Raw genomic sequence first — 15,642 nt, forward strand, 5'->3', positions numbered from 1 at the left:
TTTTGCTGAAAGCAAATGTCTCATCTCTAAATTTCCCTTTCTGTCCAAGTCCTTGATCCTGCTGTCACGTCTCAAATACTTTGCCAAGTGACATGTAACTTTGTGTATGAGTCTCTCTGATCAAGTTTCTGTCACCACACTGACACAGTTTTAATCAAAACATTTATACGGCTGGTTCAGTTGGATGCATGCTTATTATCACTCTCCAGATATAGGTGGTGGAGTATCTCAACAATGTATTATTCAATATTAAAGAGAGGTGGTTGCATTCCTCCTTGTTAGAGATGTGTATTGCCTGGCACTTAGGAGGTGAACAGGCCAGGCCAGAAAACAAAAGTTTCGGAACAAATCACTGCAGATGCAGGAATCAGTTGATCTAGAAAAGGTTGTGCAGATCTTGTTGCAAAGTCAGGCTGATTGCTTCAGTATCTGAGTAGTTGTAGTGAAACTAGGCACCATGTAATCAACAATCCCTAGGGCGTCGGAGGCTGAGGGGTGACCTTATAGGGATTTATAAAATCTTGATGGGCGTGAATAGGGTGAATAGTCAATGTGTTTTTCCCAGGGTAGGGGAGTCCAAAACTAGAGGGCATAAGTTTAAGGTGAGAGGGGAAAGATTTAAAAGCAACCTGAGGGATAACTTTTTCACGCAGAGGGTGGTGTGTGTATGGAACAAGCTGTCAGAGAAAGTGGTGGAGGCTGATACAGTTACAACATTTAAAATCTGGATAGGGATATGAAGAGGAAAGATATAGAGGGATATGAGCCAAATAGAATTAGGTCAGTTTGGGATGTCTGGTCGATGCAGACAAGTTGGACCAAAGGGTCTATTTCCATGCTATATCACTCTCTGACTTGACTCAGGAGAGAAGGTCATCGAAGCAGCACCTGAAAATGGTGGGTCTTAGGCCTATTTAGTGAGAAATCCCTGTAGTAATGGTCTGGGAGTGAGATGATTGGCCTCTCATAATCATTTCACTTGCGTTGGTATGACTCCAACCAATGTAGAGCTTGTCACTGACTCCCGTTGACTTCAATATTGTTGGGGTTTTTTGATGATGCTTGGAGTCACTTGGGTCTTACAGAATCTCAACTGAGTGTTAATGAGCAGGTTATTGCAGTGTTAATGCTACCTAATACAATCGTGGGTGACACCTTCTATCACCTAGCTGATGATTGAGAGTAGACTGATGGACAAGTAATTGGTTAGATTGGATTTCCCTGCTTTTTGTGGAGACAATGTATCTATTGTATAGGCGTATCAGCACACTGTACCAGGGCTTTCCAAACATTGAGATGGTAGAGCCTAAAAATGTGTTGCTGGAAAAGCGCAGCAGGTCAGGCAGCATCAAAGGAACAAGAGAATCGACATTTCGGGCATAAGCCCTTCTTCAGGAATGAGATGGTAGACATTGTTACACACAGAGAAGAACCAAAGGTTAGATCTCACTTCTTTGAAAGTTAGAGCTGCTTTGCCTACATTTGTCTATTTAACATGGTATATGTGACATAGTTCATTATTGAGGTAGACAACAGGAGGCTGGAAGAACACAATTCATTATTAAGTCTTTCATACCTATAGACATCAGTAGCAGGACAATTTTTCACTTTGTTGGGCAGATGCTTGCTCTGGACAAGTAATGATCCATTAAATGAGGGATGGAAGTAAGTGATAATCATAAGGAGGTATCCTTGCCCCGAGACTTCACACAGTCCATATCAAGCTTTACAGCATTCAGGTGCACTCTCCCAAATTATATTTCACACTGATATTATCTCTCATTGATCTGTTTTGCCAATAAGAATGGATATAGCCAGTGAGCCAAAGATTATCGGGCATCAGTAGGAATGTGGATTTAAGGCCGCAACCAGATCAGCCATGATTGAATTAAATGGTGGAGCAAGCTTCATGATCTGTACCTACTCTTAATCTATATATTTGTATGGGATGAAATAATCTGGACTGTTGATTATTTGGTATATTAGACTGTCTTTGGAACAGTTCTCATACAGTTAGGCTGGATGTGCCAGGTTGTCTATTCAGTTTTATTGTTATTGCACTGTTTTTTGAAGTGGGTCAATGCCTAGTTACCTAAACCATTTCTAACGACAGCTAAAAGCTAACCATGATCAGTTTGACACACATGGTATGGAAACAGACCATTATCAAGTTCACACCAATCCTCTGAAGAGCATCCCATTCACCCCTATAACCCTGCACCTTCAGTGGCCAATCCACCTAACTCGCACAACTTGGACACTGGGAGGAAACCAGTACACCCATAGGAAACCCATGCAGACACGGGGAGAACGCGCAGACAGTTGCCTGAGCGTGGAATTGAACCAGGGTCCCTGGCACTGAGCCACCATGCTGCCAGAGGAAAGGAAAGCAAGTTTGCATCTCGGAAAGCCATTAATTCGTGAACCAGTTGAGAAATCAGGATAGAATGAAAATAGCATAATTTTAATTCCAGGTTTATTTAATTCATTGACTTCTAATTTCACAAACTTGCACAGTGAGATTTCAATTCACATTCTTGAATGTGATATGTTGGCCTCTGGCCCACAAGTCCAGTTATGTAAACATTACCTGCAAGTGTGAGAAGATGAGGGCAATTGAGAAATAATACCCGCAGCATCGTTAGCTGCAATGCAAGTCCATATAAGGATAATGAAGAGTCTAAGAGGTTTTATCTTAATTGGTTCTGACTCATGTACACAAAATAACTATGCCGAGTATCTGTAGTAAGAAACATTATGAATCTTGACATGTTGGAAATTCCTTTTGCTGTAGAATGCTAAACGTATAATGTTTAACAAGTTAAGGGTTAGATTACTCACAGACTGATTTGCGTTGTTTGCGTGTGTAAAGGTGCATGACATCCAGGTAGGAACACCTGGCGTGGTAACAATGCTGGTGATGGTGCTCATCATTAACATTGGTAATCCCTCACAGACAAGGATGACTCTCTTCAATTCTCAGGGTGAAGTCCATAGGTAGCTGTATGGACCTGAGGTAGAGTTATACCCAAACAGTAGGCTTCTCCACCTCCTGATACTGCCTAGATAGCAGTGATTTTCCAGGCCTCCTGCTAGTCCATGTACAGACCAATGCAATTTCTGCAGACGCTGCTACACTGGGACAGAAGGTGGTCACGGGAAGGGATCGGTGAGTCATTGGTATGGCTGCACGCTCCTTTCGCTGTTTTCACCTAGCTTCTGCTTTCTCACAAAGGCAAGTCTCGAGGTGCTCAACACCTTCCAAATGCTCCTCCTCCACTTTGGATGGTCATAGGTCAGTGATTCCCAGGTATCTGTGAGAATGTCGTACTTCACCAGTGAGGCCTCAATGGTATCGCTGAAGCACTTCCTCTGTTCACCTGAGGTTCGCCTGCCATATCAAAGTCAGGAGTTTGTGTCGCTCATGCAGACAACATACCCAGCCCATCGCTGCCAATCAAGAGTGGTCAGTGTCTTGATGACTGAATGTTGCGCAGGCAGTGATGGTGGTATTACTCCAGCACCTTGTGGTGTCTGTTGTACAATGATGGTGCACTAGAGGTCCTGAACTACAATACAGTTGGCCAGAAAGATTTTGGATGCATGGATCATAGACAATACAGCACATCCTGACCAATAAATTGCGAGCACAAACAGATCTTACAAACAATGGAGACATGCAGAGAGAGCAGAACATGCTGTCAAACAGCCATTAATGCTAATTTGATGCTAATCTGTCATTTTGGACAGTACAGATACCATTTTTGTTCAATGAAAATCCCTCTCTTTTGAATCTGCATCAGATGTCCAAGGGATATTCTTAACAGCAGCATCCATTGGCGTTATTTAACCATACTTGGGTCTTGCTATTAGAGAACTTAGAGTCATAGAGTCATAGAGATGTACAGCACGGATTCAGACCCTTCGGTCCAACTCAACTATGCCGACCAGCTTTCCTAACCTAACCTAGTCCCATTTGCCAGCACTTGGCCCATACCCCTCTAAACCCTTCCTATTCATATACCTATCCAGATGCCTTTTAAAAGTTGTAATTATACTGGCCTCTCCACCAATTCCTCTGGCAGCTCATTCCATACACGTACCACCTTCTGCATGAAAAAGTTGCCCCTTAGATCCTTTTTATACCTTTCCCCTCTCACCTTAAATCTATGCTCTCTAGTTCTGGGCTCCTCCACCCCTTGTCTATTTATCCTATCCAGGCCCTCATTACTTTATAAATCTCTAGAAGGTCACCCCTCAGTCTCTGATGCTCCAGGGGAAACATCCCCAGCCTATTCAATCTCTCCCTATAGCTCAAATCCTCCAACCCTGGCAACATCCTTGTAAATCTTTTCTGAACCCTTTCAGTTTTCACAAAATCCATCCAATATGAGGGAGACCAGAATTGCACACAATATTGTAAAAGTGGCTGAATCAACATCCGGTATAGCTGCAACATGACCTCCCAACTCCTATACTCAATGTTCTGACCAATAAAGGAAAGCATACCAAAAACCTTTTTCACTATCCTATAGCGACTCCACTTTCAAGGAGCTATGACCCTGCACTCCAGGGTCTCTTTGTTCAGTAACACTCCTCAGGACCTTACCATTAAGTGTATAAATCCTGCTCTGATTTGCCTTTCCAAAATACAGAACCTCACATTTATCTAAATTAAACTCCAACTGCCACTCCTCAGCCCATTGGCCCATCCGATTAAGATCCCATTGTACTCTAAGGTACATTTTTTTGCTGTCCACTACACTGCTAATTTTGGGGTCATCTGCAAACTTACTAACTATACCTCCTACGTTCACATCCAGGTCATTTATATAAATGACAAAAAGCAGTGGATCCAGCACCAATCCTTGTAGCACTCCACTGGTCGCAGGTCTCCAGTTTGAAAGGTAACCCTCCACCACCACCCTCTGTCTTCTACCTCTGAGCCAGTTCTGTATCCAAATGGCTAGGTCTCCCTGTATTTCATAAGACCTAGCTCTTCCTAACCAATCTACCATGAGGAGCTTTGTCGAATGCCTTACTGAAGTCCATATTGATCATGCACACCACTCTGCCCTCATCAATACTTTTCATTACATTTTCAAAAAACTCAATCAAGTTTGTGCACAAAGCCATGGTGACGATCATTAATCAGTTCTGGCCTTTCCAAATACCTGTAAATCCGGTTCCTTAGGGCTTATCCAAACCTTTTTGGATGTTCAACTGAGTGGTGCTGGATCCTGTTGAGAAGATAAAAGAATTTGACAGGCCTGGCAGAAAGATTGCTTCAGTATGGGTCATTTTACAATCTTACAGCTTCAGCATGACTTAGAAATGGAATACAGACAACAGGGAGGGGAGGTTGCGAGTGGAGTAAGGAGGCAAAGTGTTCTCAGTAGATAGTCTTTAGGAAACAGTTCTCCTGCTTCCACTCAGCCAGGAGCAGTGTCTGAGATGCCTGTGTTTCACAGAACTATTTCACCTTCTACAACCCATCCTCCAGGCCAAGAATGGCATTGCCAGTGACCAACAATGTTGACCATCACCCTCCAATTCTATTCTAGTGGTTCTTCCAGGCAGGCATAAGCAACATCAGTAACACCTCAATTCTCCACTGCTTAAAGGAAATCACAAATCAGCTAACTCACCAGAAGGGGTTTGATGAGCTCAGTTGACTGGATGCCAACAGCATGGGTTCAATTCTCAGACCAGCTAAGGTTACCATGAAGAATTCTCCTTCTCAACCTCTCCCCTCACCTCAAGTGTGGTAACATTTAGGTTAAACCACCGCCAGCCATTTCTCTCTCTCTAATGAGAGAGCAGCCCTACGATTTGGTAAGATTATGGTGACTTCACCTTTAACTGACCAGAGAAGCAGGAGCAAAGATCAAATCAATTTACCAGGCTGGTGATATTCCCAATGGTGGGGAGTCGATTTAACTTAATATGTATGGCTTTATGGGCCCCACCGTCAATGGAAAAATGATCTGTGACCCACTACAAAAGTTACAATCCCATCAATGTTCACCAGTCTGTGATATTCTCCATACATAGTTGTGGGTATGTTTGCTGAGCTGGGAAGTTGATTTGCAGACATTTCATCTCCAGTCTAGGTGACATCTTCAGTGCTATGGAGCCTCCTGGGAAGTGCTGCTGTACTGTGTGTTCTGGAATTTATTTGGTTCCTTTCCTGCTGCTTCAGGATGATCGTTGCAGTGGCTGGTATATTGGGTCCAGGTCAATGTGTTTATTGATGGAGCCCATGGATGAGTGCCATGCCTCTAGAAATTCTCGGGCTGTCCTCTGTTTAGCTTGTCCATACATTCCTCTTTGCAATGCTATCCCCAGCAGCAGCTATGACTCCTTCTTCCTGATGTGTCCACTGTCTCTGCAGCATTACAAAGAAACATAGGCTGGATGTTTGATTGCCAGGGATACCTGCTATACACCTGGCTAGATTCTCTTCTGCTATCTGACTACATTAGGAGAACATGCCTATAACAAGAGCCATAGAGCCACCAGGAATTCCTGGAATAAATCAGTGGCATCGTGAAGCTAAGGCTTCACTGCTATGACTGCCTGGCAGGAGTGATCTACTGTATTCACCAAATGATTAATGATCTAAACTCCTAAAACCTAGCTATCCTGAAGGCATAAATCTTGCCTCCAAACAATTGAAAGTCCCTTTGGGAGGAAGAGCTCACAGAAGAAGGAAAGATGAGAAGAGAGGAGCAAGGATAAGGCTTCTGCGGTCTGTTTGCTCGAGATTAGTTGTATGTGAGTGAACATTTAGAGTCCAATGCTTCAAATATTGTTTTGTTCATTTATGGGACTTGGGTGTTGCTGGCTGGTCAGCATTGATAGCCCATCCCGATTTGCCCTTGAGAAGGTGGTGGTGAGCTGCCTTCTTGACTCACTGTAGCCCACTTGCTGTGGGTGGCCACAAAGCCTGTAGGGTGGGAATTCCAGAACTTTGACCCAACTGTGAAGGAACGACGGTATATTTCCAAATCAGGGTGGTGAATGGCTTGGAGGGAACTTGCAGGTGGTGGTGTTTCCAAGTACCTGCTGCCCTTGTCCTTCTAGGTAGAAGTGGTCGTGGATTTGGAAGGTGCTATCTAAGGATATTTGGTGAATTTCTGCAATGCACCTTGCAGATAGTACACACTGCTGTTACTGACCACCTGTGGTGGAGAGATTGACTGTTTGTAAATGTGGTGCCAATCAAGCTGGTTGCTTTGTCCTGTATGGCGTCAAACTTCTTGAGTGTTGTTGGAGTTGCACCCATCCAGGCAAGTGGGGATTATTCCATCACATTTCTGACTTGTGCCTTGTAGATGGTGGATAGACTTTGGGGTGTCAGGAGGTGAGTTATTTTCTGCAGTATCCCTAGCCTCTGACCTGCTCTTGTAGCCACTGTGTTTATGTGCTGAGTCTAGTTAAGTTTCTGGTCAATAGTGACCTCAAGGATGTTGACAATGGGAGATTCAGTGATGGTAATACCACTGAATGTCAAGGGGCGGTGGTTAGAGTGTCTCTTATTGGTGATGGTCATTGTCTGGTATTTGTGTGGCATGAAGGAAACTTGCCACTTGCCGGCCCAAGACTGGATATTGTCCAGATCTTGTTGCATTTGAGCACGGACTGCATCAGTGTCTGAGGAGTTGCGAATGGTGCTGAACACTATGCAATCATCAGCGAACATCCCCACTTCTGACCTTATGACAGAGGTAAGGTCATTGGTGAAGCAGCTGAAGATTGTTGGGCCTAAACCACTACCCTTGGTTAAGTTGCCCAAAGTTCCCACTTTTCAATCCAACTGCTGCATATCAGCCAAAATCCTGAAATAAATTATCTACCAATAAAAAAAATTGCACAATAGTTTTATTGAAACTACTTCAAATAACACTTTAAAAAAAACAAAGGAATGAATGTCTACCAAAGAAAGGTCATTGGACCTGAAATGCTGGCTGAACTGCCTACCCTTGTGAATGATTGAGCTCTGAAGCATTCAGCATGAGAGTCTGGTGATTGAATGGCTTGGAAGTGTCCTTTGAACATATATTCATTGACCTTGACCTCTTTTGAAACTACCTTGACATTCTTCTGTCAGCCCAGGTCATAGTTCTGAGTCAGACTCCAGGAAGTAACCTTCCTGATCACTGATTCTCAGTCATTTCTCAGGGTAGGTTTGGAAGTCCCATGCCCCTGTGCAGAAACACAGTGTCTCTCCTCCTCCTCGCCCCCCTCACCCCGGACTAAATGTCTCCAGCTGTACATTCAATAAAACCTGGGAGGCCTCCCTCTCACTGTTCATTCTCTGCATTTTTGTCTTTGTCTCTGTCAATGGGTGTAGATTCCCCTTTGGAGGGCAAAATGTCCTTAATGAAAAGTGTGCTGCTGGATTCCTTGCTGAATGTGCAACCAGTTAGCAGAGCCTTCCGTGCACAATGCACAAAGACATTACTCAGATGAGGCAGCAGCCTGAAGCTTGATGACTTTTACCGGCTTAATAAGACCATGCACAGATGGATAGCACATCGTATACCTCAAAGTCAAGAACAGCTCTTGATAAGTTACTCCCCACATCCCAATCTTTGCCAGACTTCCGAGTACAGTCAACCTTTGTGTGTACACACTTCTTTTAAAAACAGCTGCTATAACATGAAGGAAAAGTGACAGAGTGCAAGATTGATTTTCGAGTGACTTTGGTCTGAATTTTCCTTGCCCCGTGTTGCCAAACTTAAATTTGCGTTGCAGGTATTGGGCAATAATACCCAATATGGGCCCAGGAGGTTTAAACCAAAATCCCACCCTATACGTCCCATTACAACAAACAGTTGTCATAGTATCAAACAGAGCAATATAAAGTAAAATGAAAGCGCTTTCACAGTGAAAGACAAGCAGTAACAATGCAAGCTTTGATATTGTCTTCTATCAGCAATAAAAATTAACATTTGAATATAACCAGGAAATGACCTGGGCAGCTGTGGTTCTGGTAAGGACATTAATGTGTTAAGATCCTTTCTGTAAATTTTAACAATGACATAGCAGAATTACAATGACAAACAGAAACTTAATTTGTACGGTTTACAAAAAGGGCCTGATTTCCCATTATGTTTTTAGATCCAAAGATTATGTAATTTGCATATCTACAAGAACTATGACCTGTGAACAAATGTCAAAAGGAAACAAGGATATCTTGTAGTTTAGGTGTAATGCAAGATAAAATAGGAGTTACATTGGATAGGATCTGTCAGTCCATATAGAGATCTAGGTGTACAATTAACCTGCTCTTGTTCATTGTGTTACAGGCAACCCAGTAATTTTGTATTGAATACTAAAGAAAATTATACCTTTAATCTCGGTAAAGGTACTGAACATGTGTGAAGAGAACAAAGTCATAATGATGTCAGATCACATGGGATTGGAATGTAAGTTATTCTCATATCCCATCCTCTGTATATAATTATGTTCACTTAACTCTGCTACTGCTCGCTCACAAGTATGTAGACCTCACATTATGACTAGGCCCATGAAACTGGAGACAGGCAGTGAAAGCACAAGGTGAAGCTCAATATTGGGATAGCACTGCTGGAATAAATGTGAGGCCAATCCAGCTATCAAAACTAGGTGAGAGGGTGTACTGTGAAGAGGATGTAGAACTGCTTCCATGAGATTTAGACAAGTTGGAGTGAGTGGAAAAATGCATGGCAGATTAAGTATAATGTGAATAAATGCTTTGGTGTCAAAAACAAGAAGGCGGAATATTATCTGAATGGTGATAGTTTGGGAAGTGAGGAGATGCAACAGATCCTGGGTGTCTTTGCACCAGTCACTGAAAGTAAGTAGGTAGTGAAAAAGGCCAATGGTATGTTGACCTTCAAAGTGAGAAGATTCAAGTACAGAAGGAGGGATGTCTAGCTGCAATTGTAAAGAGCCTTAATGAGGCCCAGCCTAGATTGTGTGTAGTTTTGATCTCCTTATCTGAGGAAGGGTGTTCTGGTGATGGAGGAAGTGTTAGCAAGATTTATCAGATTGATTCCTATGATAACAGGACTCGGAGAAGAGAGACTGGATTGCATACAATTGTATTCATTAGAGCTTAGAAGAATGGAGGGATCTCATACAAACCTACACAATTCTAACAGTTCAAGGCAAGGTAAACACTGAACAGATGTTGCTGCTGACCAGAAACAGGCATCATAGTTTTAAAATATGGAGTAGGCCATTTAGGACTGAGATCAGAAGAAATTTCTTCACTTAGAGAGCGGTGAGCCTGTGGAATTCTCTGCCACAGAAAGTGGTTGAGTCCAAGACATTGAATGTTTTCAAGAAGGAGATGGATACAGTTCTTAGGGCTAAAAGGATCAAAGGGTATGGGACAAAAGTGGAAACAGAATACTGAGTAGAATGAATATCTATCATCATATTGAGAGACAGAGCAGGTCTGAAGGGCTAAATGTTTTAGTCCTGCTCCTATTTTCGATGTTTCTATTTAAACAAAGAGGTGAGGGAAATAACCAAAGAGAAGTCCAAAGAAATCAATGGATTTTAAGGAACCAGAACCTGCAAGGAAGCTGGAGATAATCCAGGACTAAGCCTACAGTAAAGTTAACAATTGGCAACAGGAATTATCAAAGAAATCGCAGGTACTTACAGAACTGGGAAAGAAAGGACTTATTCAAAAAATACACCAACAGAAAGCACAATAAGAAAAAGAACTCAGTCCAATCTGCTAAGAAATTCCACCTAGATCAGAGAGCAATGCAGATACAAAGAAGAACAAGAATTTTACTCCCTGAGTTCCTTATCAGGAGGTTGCGACCATTTGAGTTCATGGATCTTTTTCTTTGAATCACTTTTTGTCTTGATTATTCTCCACTGCCGCTACATTCACGTCTTCATGCGTGTCACAGTCCAAAGACCAGCTGCCATCAGAAGTGCCCATCCTAAATGTACCAATATGTTAGATCTCCAAGGAAATGACATAACAGCACATTCACCTGACACTTCATTTAAGAGAAGTGAGAATGCTGTTGGAGACTTGTGCCTCAAGTAAGCGAGTCTTGTGAGAGTGATGAGGTAGGGGCAAAGTGGACAAAAAGAATTAAAAGTTCATAATAAATGGTAAAATGATTAATGTTAAAAAGAGGTAGTGTAAAATATGATAGTCATGCAGTTCTCACTTTCTCCTCTCCCCACATGCAATCCAATTTGATTCCACATCATTTCAGGGAACTAGAAAACTTTCAGTAAAGAAAGAGGAAGAAGAAATCAACAGAAACCATTACTTGACCTCCCAGATGCAGCCAAAGCTCAGATATTGGTGGTGTGTGTATTTTAAAGGTTAGGATAATGGAGGGACATGCACATGGCCAGACAAATTCCAAGGTACTTGAATGGCTGAAAAGGTAGTTCAAGTGTCACTTTGCAAGTGGGTAACTCACATTCAACCAACTGCAGACTCAGCAGAATTTTCACTGATCATGCTATAGAAGAAAGAGGCCGATGGGTATTTGAGCCAAGCACAGTGCACTTGAAAGCCTGTCAAAAAACTTACAATTACAGGAGGATGGAAAAGTCAAGTAACAACCTATTGGAGTTTGGAGTCTATCTCTCCAACAAGGAAGAGTAGTCATTTCTGTCAGCACAAATGTGGAATTTCACCATGTTGCAATATTTGAAGGGTCATGTCCCAGCTTGCATTTCATTCCTAATTGTTTCTCTTAAAAGTCTAAGAGTTTCAATGGCATCTCAGATTGCTGCCTTAAAGATCAGACTGCCATCACCATGGTCCATGATTGTTCAGAGAGGCTTCCAAGATGTCACAGAGGTCCATCAACCTGTCTCCGAACAGGTCAGTGAGAATGCTATGGTACTGCACTAGAACAGAGGCAGGGGCTCAGTGGAACACAAACCTATTGTATTCCTTCTGGATGGCAACATTCCTGCTTCCACAGCCATCACTCTGCCCTTGTGGTTACTTGTCAGTGAGCCGGCTGAGACCTCTGCAGCCTGGAACTGAATCTTCCAGGCCTAGACCTATTTCAGGTCAACTGCTGATGCTGCAATCACTGGGGAAGCAATCTTGGCACTCAACAGAAAGGCTAATGGAAGACAGACAATAAGAGAATGCCCAAAGGCAGTTTATTCATTTCTGTTTATATTGTATAATTGTTGAATTTATAAATGCAGATTGAGACGTACATTTTCTGGTGTTTTTGTGCCAGGAAAATGAAGGTGTTAGTCAGTAATAAAGGCAAGATGAACAGCGTGGGACTGTTTGGTGAATGGGGAAGTGTGGTTGAGGTTACTGGTGTCACTCATTCATCATTTGATCACGCAAAGCCATGGTCGAAATGGTCTATTTACATCCGAACCTCTCATCCTCTTCTTGGTCCTCCACTTTCTGTTGTAATTCCTCCTTCACCTCCACTTCCTTCATTCTTCCTCCACGTCCTGAGCTTCTCCTCTGGTAGGTGATGAGGTTTTGCAGCATAAAGAATTTACCACAAACATTCATACCTGCATTACTGAGTATTGCAATCTGGGTAGTGGGAATGTTGCCTGAGAATGTCAGTGTGGTGTGCTGTATGCTACTGCTTGAGGAAGTGTAGCTTCCCATTTTATACCATAAGTTTAGGATGCAGATTACCGTCATGAGCTAAGTATGAGTGGTTAACCATCATCATCTAGTAACTAGTCTTTGATTTATTATGGTGTGCCAATTACAACTGGAACAAAGGACACCCGCAAACATTTTGAGTATTGCCAGGTAACTGGCATCTATCTGTACAATGTGCTGCTGATGATCGCCCACCAGCCCTACACTGAGTGGAATTCCTTTTAATTCATCATTCTGGCAGAGTTCAAATGAGGTAAAGGCAAGGCAATGTGCATGCAGACAATAATAGCTTACATCAAGGAGGACTCTGCAATCCATAGCTCACTTCTGCTCACTCCACTTGCGCTTGGAAAGAGAATTAAGTGCTCTCTCTTTAGACTGAGTCCTTCAGTGGCTGCTCAATTCAGCTACATCAGCTGTCATTTATATCTCCAGCAGCAGGCTAAAAGGAGCCAGTAACATAAAAGTCAATTGTCATGGTTACCCCGGAGCTCCAGGTCGCTGCAGCATTTAGCAAATTTCTTTAATGAATTTAATGAAAGTATGCTGTTCCTTGAACACCCTCGACGGATAGGGCCTCTTTCTCAGAAATCTTTTCATCCCTCTTCCATCTGTTCTTCCTGCTCTGTGTGACCTCTCTTCCCTGCCATGCTTACAGTCAAGTGGAAGGCCCACCTTTTTATCCATATCTCAAGTATCTTGTTTTAGTTCAGACACAAAGGGCAGAAGTCCTTCAGGGGACCTCTCTGAGCCCAGCTAGTTGTCACTGTGAGGCTGCATCTCTCTAGCTGGAGGTTTCCTCATACCAACAGCAAAATGCTGATTGCAGTGTAAATTAGCACAAATTTGCATTTAGTTATGTAAATATGTTGCCTACTTCATTGGAGAAGGCAACTCTTGTTTGGTAAAATGCCACAATGGCAGGACTACATCTGGGAATGTGGTTCATCAGTGATTTTATTGGCTCTGGTTCCTCTGGTAAAATGCTGGCCTTCTCGATTCTAAGGTTTTGAATGAGCCAAATTCAGGTCAACAAGACCCTGATGCTCTTGGAACTATCAACAAAATAACTGCTGTAGTTCACAGTTTAACTCCCAGTCATTTGAGAAACATAGGTATGAAAAAAAGTGACAAAGTTCTGTTCTCTAAAAATTATTTATGTATGTTCCAATTCAAAAACTGGTGCTGGTGTTTTATGCATGGCTTGACATTTACAAGTAATGACATTTTGTATACATAGAGGTTGACAAATATTCCAATTAACTTTTGTAACTCCTCGATATGAGCATTCCATTGCTTTTAAACCTCCTCATAATTGCACTCCTTAGCGGTACATCTATCTGCATGTGTAGCTGAAGAAATCATTAGAAAATAGCTGGGTACATAATGTAATAAATTTCCTGATAGAAAGTTGAATTTGTTAGAAGTTTCAAGCAGGTTTATTTGCAATGACATTAAAAGCAGGCCTTGTGTATAAAAAGACAAAACTGGATCAAATACCAGGAAATATAAGGACTTCCTTTACAATATTTATTATCTCAACAAATAGGAAACAGAATAAATCAAAATGAGCAACATTCAGCCCTTCAGAGAGATCTTAAATAAAATGATAACATAACTGGCAATCAGAATAGAGTATGCCATAGCATCAACACACTGTGAGTTGATGAGCAAGAAATGGAGTCACACACATGGCCGTTAGTATGTACCAAGTCTTCATTCTGAGCTTGACAGTCATGTGAGAGAGTAGGTGGAGCACAAGAACATGCCTATATAGTACAAAACAAAAGTTCATATACCATACAAAAGTTGGTTTCAGTCTGGCAGTAATAGAAACTTGCCAGAGAAATACCAAACTGACTTTGTCAGCCTAAAAATGACCTAAACAAACAGTCAAATGCTAGATATCTGGGAAATGTTTGCCTGTCTCTTGATTTGGTGGACTGCCTGGATTTTAAGAGGAATTCAAATTCTGGAAATTTCTCCTTAAACAATTTTCATCACTGCTGTACTAAATTCACCAACCATTGTCGGCCTATGGTCCTCTGGGAGTATGGCGACTTTACTTTTTAACTATTGTTTTAGATCTCAGACCAGACAAACACAGTTACATGACATCATACATGTGGCACTCTAATGTGAAAATCCTCATTTTCAGAAAATCTAATAGGCATTATATATAATATAAAGATAATGTATATGTTCATGTCATGATAATGTATAAAATGATGAAAAACTGACATCAACACTAACATACTACAGTATTCAGACTCTAAGTATAGGGAATGAAATAAACTGTACTAGAGAACTGTATTACAGGAATCAGTATTATATATTATATGATGTAAATATGAATTGGAATTTCTAACAGTTACTCTTTGGCTAGGCAGAGACCCCGATACGACACACCAAGATGGGAAGAAGTACAACCAATCTGTCAGCAGTGCAGACCAGAACCCAAAACCCCAAATCTCCTGACAGTCTAACCCACGAGGACAAATAATAACAACTCAAGAACTAGAAGCAGGAGTAGGCAATTCAGGAGTAGGCAATTCCTTGAGCCTGCTCCACCATTTTACACAATCATGATTGATCTCCCCTCAGCCTCAACTCCACTGTCCTGCCTGCTCCTCATAATCCTTCAACCCATTACTAATTAAAAACCTGGCTACTTTCTCCTTAAATTTACTCAATGTTTCAGTATCCTTCATACTCTGGGCTTGTGAATTTCATCAAGTCATGACCTTTTGAGGCAAGTAATTTCTTCTCATCTCTGTATTGAATCTATTACCCCTCATCCTAAAACAATGGACTCTTGTTCAAGATTGTCAAACAACAGGAAACATCATCTCTACTTCTAATCTGTCACACTCTTTAGCATCATTTATATCTCAATTAGATCTCCTCTCATAAATGTTATATCAAGAAAGAAAGATCAAAGTGTCATCCATATATGCAAATTACAGTTGTTGAAATATTAATTCAATCCATTCAAAATTGTGGAATGAATAAAT

Source organism: Chiloscyllium plagiosum, chromosome 23, assembly GCF_004010195.1.
Source record: "Chiloscyllium plagiosum isolate BGI_BamShark_2017 chromosome 23, ASM401019v2, whole genome shotgun sequence".
Taxonomy (NCBI): Eukaryota; Metazoa; Chordata; class Chondrichthyes; order Orectolobiformes; family Hemiscylliidae; genus Chiloscyllium; species Chiloscyllium plagiosum.